The sequence below is a fragment of the Tachypleus tridentatus genome, chromosome 9 (genome assembly GCF_004210375.1).
Source record: "Tachypleus tridentatus isolate NWPU-2018 chromosome 9, ASM421037v1, whole genome shotgun sequence".
In the NCBI taxonomy this organism is placed as follows: Eukaryota; Metazoa; Arthropoda; class Merostomata; order Xiphosura; family Limulidae; genus Tachypleus; species Tachypleus tridentatus.
In genome coordinates this window covers 52,874,340-52,886,929 of record NC_134833.1, presented here as the reverse complement: position 1 = coordinate 52,886,929, position 12,590 = coordinate 52,874,340, and the positions used below count along the sequence as shown (strand labels likewise).

General features: G+C 32.9%; 1 protein-coding gene across 2 annotated transcripts in view; it reads left to right on the top strand.

The window, feature by feature from the left end:
- LOC143225257 (nephrin-like) overlaps positions 1-12,590 on the top strand; it is a 196,549-nt gene that overhangs the window by 84,314 nt on the left and 99,645 nt on the right. The window lies entirely within an intron of this gene.

Here is a 12,590-nt window from a genome sequence, read left to right as displayed (position 1 = left end):
GCTTCAACAGAAACTTATTGATTATACCCAGGAGAATACAGGCTTTCTGAGGTAAAATATAAAGATACAGATTTAAAGCTTTGGAATCACTAACAAAAGTAAGATGCCGAGACAGAAACTGTTATGTATTCTGCTATAAATAAGTATCCGAAGATCAGCGACATTCACACTTGTACAAACAATAATAACGTGGATACGTATATTATAGAAAAAGATGACAAGTATAATGTAATCGTAAGGTAAAAAAATCACAATGACACTCACAATTTATTTGGACGATATGATAAATCACTAGAGTATTATGAAAACTCCAAAGCACTTCATTATAGTTTCTTATATTTTTTATTGTATACTTACATTGTTCGTAAGTGCTTCATATTGTTTGATGTGCTATGGTTAAAAGTAAACCATCAAATATTGAAGAAACAGCTTCTATTTCCGATACTTAATCCGAATACTTTCAAAGCAGTAAAGTTAGACAATGAAATTAATTACTATAAAATTTACGTACCAAAGCCTTCCGTTTTACTACCCTGTAGAGTTACGAACAATAAAATACCTATTTGTTGGCTTAATATGCACTGGTTTCTTTTCATATCCAATAAGAACCGTCAAAAGAAAGAAAGGGTGACGTAAAAACGTATAATCTAATCTTCGAGTGACTATAAATCAACTTACAAAAAGGATGTCATAAAAGTGTATAATTTACGTGTGACTGTTTATCAACTAAAAAAAAGAATGATATATAAACGTATTGTCTGGGTAATGTCCTCAAAGACATAGCGGTATGTCTGCGGACTTACAACGCTATAGACTGGATATCCATACTTTTAGCAGGCAGAGCACAGAGAGGCCATCGTATAGTTTTGTGCTTAACTTCAAACAAACAAATGAAATTTACGGATGACTGTGAATCAACCGCGACGTGGAGGGTTATGTTAAGGTAAATTAGTACAGATAAATTATAGAGAAATACCTGATATTGTTTTCAGCACTTAGCACTAGATGGTATTTAGTTTAGTTGGTAAAATATTTAAATGCTAAGTATTCCGTCTGAATAGAGTCTGTTAACCAATGTTAAAACTCAGATAGATTAAAATACATTCAATAAATAGTGTACTTGGTGATTCTTGATATAACTATTTGAATACCGTTTGAGTGCTTGGAGAGCTTATTAAAACAAACTGAATTTCTTATTATGTATTTTAATAGTGTTCATAAACTTTCGCGAGAAATTGTGGTTTATAATGATGGCTTTCAAAGTGAAAATTCTTCACATAATTATTAATAAAATTAAACTTTAACAAAACATCATAATATACCTGGCTACTATTTATAAGCATAATTGTAGAAACAAAAGAGTACACTTGATTCAAACACGTTTTACGTGAATGTTTGATTTCGAAATCTCTGAAAGTGGTCAAGTGACCACTATAATAACCATAAAACGAAACTTGAGCGTTGGACAAAACTGTGTTCCTTCATGATACATAATGTGCATTGAAAACCTAGCGAAAGTACATCAATTGCTGTTTTACAAAACATAATTTATAGTACGTAAACCCTAAAGATAAAAAATATCGCCAGCACTTGTGTTCTATCTTGTGTACTTTAAACTGACCAATGTTGAGTACACTGACCAGACATAAACTTTATAAGCCTGTAAATATTATACGTACTGATCGATATACCAAGTTTAAACTATTATACACAAGGTGAGTGAATGGTGCTTGTCCAACGTAATTGTTGAAACGAGTTTTTCATTTCACAGCTTTTACGATACGCATTAGTCGACAACTAATACAGATTCATTCTGCTATATATATATCTACGTTATAAAAATGGATATATTGTCAACTTGAAATAATAAAGGCTTAACTGAAATTAAGAAATACGAAACAAAAACTTAGTTTTCGAAATATATTTAAAGTAATAGTTTAATAACTTAGTTGTCATGGTTATCTTTTGAATATATGCTGTTTTTTCAGTCTATGCGACCACTACCATGAAAGTTCAATTATCGGTTCTGAAAAACAAATTCAAAACTCTTGCTTCTCAATAAATTTCTCATTTCGTTGTAAAGAACTTCTTTAGCACAGGATAAGTAGTACCTGCACTGAAACTATGTTTCAAGCACGCATATGGAATTCGTAGCACTGGAGATCAGTATTACTATTTGAATATATATCAGCCCATGAATATATGCTGATAGGGATTATGTTTTCGTCATAAGAACAATGTAGAAATAAATTTCTTCTACTGTTTTTGTTTTGTTTCAAAAACATCCCCAATTAACACAGATATCGCTTCACAAAACGACTATATTTTTATAATTAGTTGGGTTTATTACTGAAACAAAAAATCATCAGTATGTGAATATGAATTTAGAATACTTAATGTTAATATTAATATTGCATTTTTATTGACCTTCGAACAGCTCTACATCCTATTGGTTTACTCACGTTTCATCTTCTCCAATGAGCTCATAAAGATTTTGGAAACGTGTGTTAGTAGTACGTTTCAGTGTCCTAATGATAGCAAACATTTATCACGTATAATAATCCAATCTCAAGATTCATCTTTTATTCAAGTTAAATTCGTTCGTGGTACAAAATCAATTAAATATCATGGGGCACTAAGATAGACTTCATGCCATGTTTGAATTTTTGTATTATTTTCTAAACGTCTAGAATAGAGGTAACGGTATCCAAGGTTTCTTTACACAACCATGGGCGAATAACTGATTTACTTATCAGTGCTTAGCGTTTCAATAAAGTTATAGGAAGGAAAAACTTGGGAATGATCATTCAATATAAAGGAAAGGAGTTTACTTACTTGAATATGAGCCAGAAGTGTACATTCTAAGAAGCAAGCTCATAAAACTCTCTTCCAATAATTGAATTTAAAACATTAAAGGCGGAACCTAAATAGAAGTTCTGTTATAAATAACCTTCCAGTAAACTATATAAAACACATATTATCAACACTTACTACTACTACGTGTACAGTATAAAAATTAACAATCTATAGAAAAGAATCGAACTAAAGATCAAAATGAAGGTTGTATTATATTTGACATCTAAAATCAACGATAATAGATATGTAACTATTTGCCTTTAAGCAAATCAAATGTTAATAGCATGAGGGATAATGCAGTATTCTATGCAATTAATCTCAACAAGTTTGATGTCTACTGCGACTAGTATTACATTTGTCAAATGCAAATTTTCATGTTGATGTTCTCATAACGAGCATCGTTTTTAAAACACTTATAAGATCGGTATTTTGAAAAGTTTTTCATAAAAATTTATAAATCTGGTCACTTTAGAGCCTAGCTTTTATAGTTTGGATGGAAACTGTATACTCTTTAAATATATATAATGTATTCGTTTTATCTTTTTTGTAAAAAATATAAGGACAGCTGAAACCAAAATAATAAGTCTACCAGTTAAAACGAAATATAAATGGCCTAAATTTAGGTTATGTACAGAAAAAAATCTTTAAATATTTACGGTATAAATAAAACACATTCTAAACTCGGCAACAAACAGCACCGAATATCAATATCATGTTTCATTGTAGAGCAGTTACTGACAGCTTCAAACTTTTGTTTCTGGAGTTAACGATTTATTGAGAAAACCAGAACAAAAAAGGTCGATCAAATTAAAACTTTGTCAAAAAATGCAAATACATTAAAATAATTTTGGAACCTCACCACTTCGTTGTAGTTTACCAAGACATGTCCAATCGTCTAATGACACTTTATCTGATGGAATTGTATCTTAATAATATTTCTGTGGCGTTCTCTGAATGACAAAGAATTTGATTGTGAGCTGCCATGTTAAAGATACATCAGTTATCCCTGTAAGCTTTCTGTAATTCACCTGGTGAAATAGATAGACGGCTCCTCCATTGTCTATTTCAATAATTCAGTTGCACAAAAATCTATAGGCTCTATGTACAGCGGATGGGCCAGTGCGTCTTCCTATACAATAATTTAAATATCCCCTTTTATTTTCCAGCTGTTTGATGACTGCAGGAATCTATCGGAGAATAAGTTTTTGCATACGCTGTTTATGTCGCTTTTCTATACACAAATAACTTTTGGTTATGTTGAAAGATTGTTGCTTTCTAGAACATAAGCGTATTCTTTCCAATAAGCTTTGGGTTCGTGGACTGTCACATGTTTCAAGACGACGAAGGTTTCTTTCTCTGTTTGGTGTAAGACTCGTTGCAGGTCTAATACTGGATCGGTCTAGTACCCACAGTTGATCTATTGTCTTTTGCTCCCCCAATGTCATTAAGTAAAATGACTATCCCAGTCTTGTGAAAAAAAGAAATCCCACGTCTAAAGACTTCTTTACGGTTTGAGTGTATGAACAATTTGCATTGGAAATAGGCGTCGCATACCATTTCAGAAACGATATATTTTTGGTTAAAACTAAATTTGATAATTAAAATGTTTCTATATTATTTATCAAACAAAACAATAGTTAAGAAGATCAAACACATTTCGTTGCCTAGTCATAAAGAGACATCTGACCAATTTTTAATACAAGACTATTCAGATCTGTATATATAAACCCATTTCTAGTTTAGACGTCTAAGATACTTATCTTCTCCAACTCATCCTCAAGGTTGCGATAACCTAAAGACAAATTATTTCACGAATACCATCTTTTATAAAAGCAAGATTGCCTAAACTGTAGCCGTATCTGCGTTTTCTATATTTGAAACTTGTGTTCTATAGATCTGACCAATGCTGACAAAATCAGTTAATATGGTAGCTACTTTGTATCAGACACTTGTGCAAAGCGATACACGGACATTCTGAGCTAGTCTTAACTAAGTTTGAATTGATAGACTCAAGATAAACCAGCTGGTCTGTAGCATCCTTTGCCATCTCTCGACATATTGTGGTCAAATAATGGCCGTCATTCTTATAGCCCATCTATAGTCTCCATGTTCGGAATGTTATTTTGCAGCAACTAGAGGCGAATCGTTGGATCACAGGTTCATAATTCGGAACGTTATATATTAGCATCGCCTGGTTTCAGGCTAGAGAGAGATCGATTAAAGGCCACATTTTTCGTAATAATAGGTATGCTCCTTTTCATTTCGTATTATTGACAGACTCTGATATGACGTCATTGAATAGATGGGTACCTGTTGCCACGTTATTAACTTCCTTCTACCTATCTCCTTACTAAGCAACGACATTTTAACATATTTCTGCAGACGCCTACACATGATATGATTAATCTGTCTTCTGTATGGCAGTAAATGAAATGTTGTAGAGGGTATTAATAATATTTTACCATCCAGTATACATGTAGGATAACTTATAAAAAATACAATCTGATTTAATGTTGAAAAGAAAGTATTTTATTTTATACGTTACAAATACGAAACTGTAGTTTCTGTAGCGCAAAAATATCGTGTTTAAGATAATAATAAATCTTGAAATAAAGTCAATTAAAATTCTCTGAAACAAAAGTAGTTAATACTGGTTCTAAATTACTTTGAATTCCAATAAAAAAACTCAAATTCAACAAATGCAGGCTCCTTATCGCCATATGTATGTTTGAGAGCCATCTTCAGAAAACCAATTTATTCTTGTTATAAGGTAGAAAAACTAGAGATATGCAAATTGTTTGATATAAAAAATTATGAACACAAAATTTCAACTCGAATAAACAGAATTACAGACTTTTGTGGAAGTTGATACGTTACTTTAATTTCTAATGAAAACAAGAATCGCGCGAATTCGTTCCGTGTTCTAATTATAAACAGTAGCGTAATTATAGTAATTTTGCTAAAGTATATACACAAAATAATGGAGATAATCAAGTAATGTACTCCTTAATCCCATATAAGTTTGTTCAGAATGTGTTATGTCCAATATTATAAACACACAATTCAAAGAGTATAAGGTCTTAACTTGGCAGAAACCAGTCAGAGTTAAATATTCACATCATTTGACAACAGGAAATCAATTGGTCCTGAAACACAGTTTCTGCACATTCACCTACAAGAAAATTAAACTCATCTTTTCACAAAAGTATTGATTACTCTATTAGAATATTATAATATACACAGTCTCCACTGTTGCTTCCAAACAGCTTATTCTATAAGTTAACCACCTCTTAAGAAAAAAAAAACAATATATTAACTGAAGTCGAACATGTTTCTTCTAAATGCTGTCGTCTTCAGGATATGGCACTAAGAAATCAAGAACCTTTATCCTAATGATCAACCTTAAAATCTGGTAAACTGCAGTAGGGCAACTCTTATCTCTCAAAGTAAAATAACATATATTACCTGTCCTCCTAAAATGACTTTTTCTTCCATGTAATTTTCTTAGTAACCCTTTGAACCATTTCCAATAAGTCAATGTTCTTTCTTAAATAATGAGTCCAAAACAATACAGAATTACAACCTAACTAGTCATTTGTATCGAGAAATAATTAACTCTTTTGGCGTATAATTAAAATATCTGGAAATACATCCAATAATATATTAGCTTTATAACTTAGTAATAGAACACAGCTTATTTACTTCTAATCCAAAATCGGAAGGGGATTTGTGAAAGGTTATATAATTGAATTGTAGGATAATGAGAGATAGCAACAAAAAAAATGTTGTAACTAGAGTTCAGTCACTATGGGTCTTTGTTGCTAGAAGTGTGCCTCAGAAGGTATTTCCTGGCCTTTTGTTATCCTAGTTATATTAATCGCATAGCAAGATTATAATTAGTAAATTAGAAGACTGCTTCTTGCACATTTAACTTTTAACCATTTATATTTTTGATAATGTTGAAATACTACACGGTGATTTGAATATTTCTTAAGATGGAGAAACGTTTGGCAAATGGCCACTAACCTTAGTAAGTGGAAAGTAATGCATTTAGTATTATTCTAACCAGAATCGTGCGTTTGTACACATGAAACCTTGCTCATCAGTGTGACTGAAGAAAGGAAATTTCTCGTTACTTGGAGTATTATTTAAAGGTTTGGTCTTATTATCAATGAAAATGTTCACTAACTGAAAAGGGGTCAAAAAGTTCTACTCGGATAATGACGGGTATGGAAGAGTTGTCTTATGAGGATACGCTAAGATATTTTATTTTAATGTGAGAAAAATATTAAGAGATAACCTTATTGTAGCTTACAAGTCTATCTAGGGTATTGACAAGAAAAAAGTCATTTTATTTCTTTGCTTGGTTTTCTGAAGACAATAGGATTGAAAGGACAGAAGATTAAAGTCTAAAAAACAATAACAAATGAGATTCCAATTAGGACAGCTTAATGTTTTAACAGAGTGATTTAATTAGCTTCTTTAATGGGTTAATGTTCACATAAATGGATTCTAGTATCTTTTTTGTTTATTTGTAATTAAGCAGAAAGTTACGTAATGGGCTATCTGTATTCTGCCCACCAGGGATATCGATTTGTTTGTTTGTTTTGAATTTCGTATACAGCTACATGAGGGCTATCCATCGTTAATTTTGTAATGTAAAACTAGAGGAAGGCAGCTAGTTATCACCACCTACCGCCAACTCTTGGACCACTCTTTAACTAACGTACAGTGAGATTGACCTTACCATTATAACGCCCCAACGGCTGAAAGAGCGAATAGTTTGGTGTAACGGTAATTCGAACACACGACCCTCAGATTACCAGTCGACCGCCCACCACCTGTCCATGCCATATCGAAATCCGGTTTTTATCGTTGAAATTCATCAGACATAACGTTGTGGCACTGGATGGCAGCACCATTGGAACGTTCAAAAGAGAAAATTTGATAAGTGCTGAAAATATAGGATGATTAATTTGCTTTTGTTTTCATCTAAGCTGGGCTTGCAAAGAGTGTTTTGAAGGACAAGTCATCTCTTATTATCCTTATGTTATTTTGAATACATAAAAGAACAGCATAAGGCAAAAACTGTAAAGGAAAGATAACACTTTAACACGTTCGCTGCCATATGCTTCAATTGTGGTTCACAAAATACTTTTATTTATGGACTACGTGACGTCGGTGGGTCACAGACAATATGTTTCAAAGCGAAATTTCACTTGTGGATCATGTTTGGGTCGCTGTTACTGCTCTTTTAATGTTTAATATGTATTGTATTCAACTTGTTATGCAACAGCAAACATAAAGAGATAGAGAATTGTGTGTAACCACCTTCTCTTTCAAAGCAATATTCCATTTCGGCAACTGCGTTTTAACAAGTATAACATACAACATTTGACGAAAAGTGCCGAATAAAATTATTGCCTTTATATCAAGAAGTTTGTTTAAATTCAGGTACAGTTTGTTAAGGTATTTTATATAAAAACTTTGGAAACAAAATATGATTGCTAAAAAGGGATAAAAACATTTGTTGAGTTTCTTCTGCTTTACCACAAACTTACACAATACGCTCTGATCAATACGGGAAATTAAACTTCAATCTTGAGCGCTGTAACTCTGTAAATTTACCGCAGGTTTACACTTGAACAGGGAAAGTAAATCACAATGTTATTAATTATTTCACAAAGTCCTCAGTACCACTTTGGTGAATTTGTATAAAATTTTAGATTTGCCAGTTCGTGGTTTTGTGTCCGTATATATTTATATATACGGAAAAAATTATTTAAAAATAAAGTATCACGCATATATACATATATCAGTATAAAATGCAATATATATATTATTTTTCTAACAATTAATTTGCATCGTAGTCCTTGATATTTTGCGATAAAATTTGGGTAACCGCACTGGGCATAGCACAGGTAGGTCATTGTGTGGCCTTGATACTTAAGAACAAATAGACAGTTACAGAAGTTTGTATTAGCACAAAATAATAACTTATTGTTTGTTTGATTTGTTATTAATAACAAAATTACGCATAAGGTTATCTGTGATATGCCAATCACGAGTATTGAAACGACTGGAATGTAATAATAACATAATTAGCACTTTAGGCCACCACCACAAGGAGATGATATAAAATTAATACTTTTATTCAGCTCAAAGTTGTTCGATACTTACTACTCTCTGGCAGTCTATCAAGAACGTTTTCTAAATCGTATTCTGCCAACTATAAATAAAATTCTAATTTGTTTGACTTTAGTTCTTTAGCTTAAGCCATGGTAAAATGTACCCAGCAAATTAAATGTACTGAGATGTTTCACGTATGTAAAGCCAAGGATAACAACTACCTTCCAAATGTAATTTCATGCTAAGCTACACGAGAGCAATCTGTGCAAGCCGTCCCTAATTTAGCAGTATAAGACTGGAGGGAAGGTAGCTAGTCATCACCATCCACCGCCAACTCTTGGTTTGACCGTCACGTTATAATGCCCTCACGAGTGGAGCGCCTTAACCATCTGGCCATGCCAGGCCGGACAAAAGTAATAAAACTGGTCCGGCATAAAGAATGTAAACATAGATACGTCTTTATATAACTGGCAACGTGAGAGTTTCGACTTTAGTAGACCTTTTAAACTACTTTTCTATTCGATAGTTCAGCAGCACGTTTTTATCTATTATCAATATTATAAAATATTGAAAATCGGGCTTCAAACTCAAGATTTTAAAATAACCACTTTGTTTCTTATGTCTAAAAAAGTGCATTTTCTCACAATTTAAACCATCCAGCTCTTTATCTGTTACTAAGAATCGTAATGTAATTAGTGCTTGTAGGATTTCTTGCAAAAGGTGCGTAATTTCTCTTTATTTTTGTAAAGTATCAGTAAATCTTACCAGTTCAAAGACACTTAAGCTCTGTACGTTTTCATACTTGTACAGACAGTGTAAATAATCCACATATCTCCCCGGGAGTTAGCTGTAGTTTGGAGTGAACCCATCTGGAAATACTTGACGTTTTGTTTAACGCACGTAGGACAGAGATGAATATTTTATTGAGAACTAAAACGTGTGTTAGTCATTATGCAACATAAAGAACTAAACTGTAAGGCTTCTGTGTACGTCATAAAAGTTTATAATTTTGTTCATTCTTTGAACTTGTTTTTGTTGACTTACATTATATGGCCTCTATTGCAAACAAACATCCAAACGTGACTAACTGCATAAGCACAGGAAACAACAGCTTATTTCTCTTTCGCACATTCACTTACGAAAGAACTGAAATTTTAGCTGCTCTACGAGCACTTTTTTTTCGCTGAATAGAATAGTTTCTCATTTCACTAATAATACATTGCTAGTTATAACACGTTGAATATCCTAACACTGAAATTTAAAACAGCCAAACTGACTAAAACAATATCTGTGGAACACTATGATTTGACAAATTAAGATATTCGATAATGAGTAATGCCTTCTGGCGTTGATGCAGGTTTGGTACTTACAGGGTGTGGGGCATCCTTTTAATCATGCAAGGATGACGTTATAGGAGTTCCTGACTCAGGGCAACGCCAAGTTCTTACATACTACATAATGAGTTAGGGCTTTGAAATATCAAGAGACATTCAGTTGGATATAGTTCGGAACTTTTCCTAGACAATCCACGACTTCTATAGTTTCTTGTTTAAGATGAATCATCAAAATCCTGGCAGTGGGACACGAGGCATTATCCTGCAAGAGAATAAAGTGTAGTCCAATTACACCCGCGAGAGGTCGTACAATTGTGTTCAATATCACTTCAGTATATTGTTGAGAAGTGACTATGCTTTTGTATATTTTAACATACAAACAAAAATGCAATTTATAATAACACTTATTACAAATAGTTATTATAAGTAATGATTTATGTACAAAAGCTTTGCAAATTTATCAGGTCATCCCTCAAGTAATGTTCGATTTTAGGTTCAGAAAAATACAAAGGATTTCAAACGCTTCTAATGTTATTTAATCAATAACACATGTTCTATTATTATTAATTACTTCCTGCCAACGATTCATAAGCTTCTAAATTTCACTTCAAATATTCTTGGGGTTTGAAGGAGAAGAATATAGAGAGAGTAATTTTTGACATCTTCATGTGTTCCAAACTCTTCTCCATCAAGATAGCTCTGCAAACTTCCGAAAAGATGATAATCAGATGGGGCAAGGTTTGGAGAATAAGGAGGATGTGGAAGTTTTCTCAATCTAACTCTTCAATCTTTGCAAATACAATCCTTGTTGTATGAGCCGTGCATTATCTTGAACAACTGATCAAAGCAGGCCTCTATTCTTTCGGTAAAACATTCAAGTGCTCTAATGGTTAACAACAGAAGTCTGATGTAATCGTTAGATTGAGTGGTAGCAACTTAAAGTGGATCACACCAACAATATCCCACCAAACGCTTAGTAAGACTTTCCTTTGATGGAGGTCCATTTTGAGCTGTGCTTTAGCTAGTTTATTTGCAGTGAGCCATTGTCTGCGGCGCTTAACATTTTCATAAAATATCCATTTTTCATCTTCAGTCACTAATCTGTCCAAAAAAGGTGAGTTACGTTCACGAGAGTGCAGAGAAGTGCAAATGTCTACTTGTACTCTAAGGTTGGTTTTTGTGAACTCATGGGAGACCCATTTTCCAAGTTTTGGTACCTTTCCGAGCTGTTGTAGATGATGGTGAACGGTTGAATGGGTTGAATTAAGCTTCTGTGCTAGTTCTTCAACTGTTACAGCATAACCTTCATCAAGTACAACCAGCAGCAAGTCATCATTAAACTCAACAGGACAAGTGGTGAATCACTTAGCTGTAGTCACCTGATCTGAACTTCTCAAACTACCTTCGACATTTTCTGTCATTGAGAGACTCCGCACCATTAACACTTTGAATGTTTCGTGTAGTTTCTACACTATTGCCTTTTTTTAAACCCATAAAGCATTATATACCTAATGTACTCCTCCGACACATCCATTTTTACAAGAGTTTATTTGATTAATGATCTAAAAAAAGTGGAGTTGGGTTAGTTTCTTTCATTTCTCTGAACATTTCTATACACCTCCTAGTACATATTTTAGTCGTTAAAGCTTTCTACAAAGACAGAAATGATGATGCACTTTCTATATAAAATTTTCGGACATTACTTATGAAATGACCTGATACAAACAATATTGAGTCTTGCATCTGGTCTGGAATTGACTATTTTATCGACAGTTTATGATGAAAGTATGAAGTTCGAGTTGATATCGATACAGTTTGCTTGACAACTAGCTCAGCAGTTCGCTGTTCTTGGCTTGTCTCACGCCGTTTACAAACTAATTTTTCACCGCTGAAGATACCTAATGTACTTGTATAAATACCAACATCCGCAGTTAATTTATTGAAGTTAAACAGTGTGCAATGTTCAAAATTTACACACGTTCCTGATTAATAAGCGTTAATAAAAGTTTTAGCATCCGTCATCTATTGCCTCGTCGATTTATAAACTTGTAAGGTGATGTTTTCGAAGTTTCAGTTGGCAACAATACTTGAAGGTACACTAATGCTTTCATAAAACGTATATTGTTAATTCAACAAATATAAGGAATAGGCAGGAATTTTTCAATACACATTTAACAATATAAGATACATGTATTTAACTAAAACAAGCATCGATATTAAAATAAATATATATTAGTAAATCTGTTACACTTGGCTGTCACCAAAACGGTA